We start from the raw sequence: 1,357 nt of genomic DNA on the forward strand, positions 1-1,357 counted from the left end.
TTTAATTACATAATCCCCACAATGAATTATCATTAAGTATATCAAATTGTTTTTCAATATTAGTAATTTGATTTTCTTCAAAAGAATTAGAATAACTTTCTAAATAATTTGGAATACTTTTTTTATTTTCATCATTAAATAATTCATAATTAAACAATTTTAAATTGGAAATATAAAATAATTGATCAGAAAAATAAGAACTAATAAGTGTAACATTAATCATATTATATCTATGACAAAAATGAAGTAATGAATTAATTTCATATTCATTAAGTTTTTCTTTATGATAAATAATAATTTTTTTTATTTTATTTTTTTTATTAATTGGACTTAATGAAAGTAATTTACCATGAAAATGATATATAATAATTCTTTGAACATTGTTTAATAAATGTAAACGGATAATGTCATTTACTTCTATTCTTATTTCAATTATTTTGTCATAGTATTGACTATTAATTAAATTAATAGCTGTTAAAATATTTATTTCAAACCAATAAATTCGTTTGAAAAATATTTCATTAATTTTATTTTGATATTCTACTAGGTTTCCTCGAAATGTTTGGATTTGATTAAAGTATTTTGCAATAAATGAAATGTCAAGAAAAATTAATGGTGGATTAATTTTCATCATTTCTATAGCATTTTTACATTTCTTTGAAACTAATGGAAGGAAACTAAATGTTTGTTTTTTATTAATAAAGAGAAAAACATTACATAAGTAAACAGTCTCTAATGTCGACATTTAATAAGACTGTATTATATTATAAACACTAAGATTTACTTTAAAAGTTTTTTGAATTAAAAAATAATTCTTTAAGATTTTCTAAAAAAAGTTTTAATTCTTTATTATTTTATTTTGTTTATTTATAATTTAAAGGAGTACATCAGAGACACTACATACAACACTAAGGTGTCCAATCACTGAATCTCCAGTTATTGTCTGGTTATGACATACATTTGGTTGGACACCGCACTATTCAAGGCTAATTGATTATTATTTTTTATGACTGATTATTATTTATTATTATTTATTATGATATAAGGTTATTTATTTATTATGATTGTAGTATTATTATTTATTATGATACATTATATTTATCATTGATACTTTTGAGTTGAACAATGACGTGTTATCAATAAAGATTATTTAAATAATGTTGATGATAAATGAGATAAACCATAATCATAATGTTATTGATATGTCAAACATAAAATAACAATATAAATAATGATGAATTTTAATATTCATTTATTTCACAAAATAAAAATCAAATAACAAATTAAATGATGAAATATTTAAATTGATAATGATTAAAAAACAATAAATGAATAGAAAATAAATATGAAGAATAAA

General features: G+C 18.9%; 5 annotated features.

Annotated features, from left to right (window-relative positions):
* Window positions 1–117: 117 nt before the first annotated feature.
* Window positions 118–183: a sequence feature (AT_rich).
* A 103-nt stretch (window positions 184–286) lies between these two features.
* Window positions 287–326: a sequence feature (AT_rich).
* A 458-nt stretch (window positions 327–784) lies between these two features.
* Window positions 785–872: a sequence feature (AT_rich).
* Window positions 873–1,090: a repeat region.
* Window positions 993–1,353: a repeat region.
* Window positions 1,354–1,357: the final 4 nt, after the last annotated feature.

This window comes from Entamoeba dispar, genomic scaffold, assembly GCF_000209125.1.
Source record: "Entamoeba dispar SAW760 scf_1105229459421 genomic scaffold, whole genome shotgun sequence".
In the NCBI taxonomy this organism is placed as follows: Eukaryota; Evosea; order Mastigamoebida; family Endamoebidae; genus Entamoeba; species Entamoeba dispar.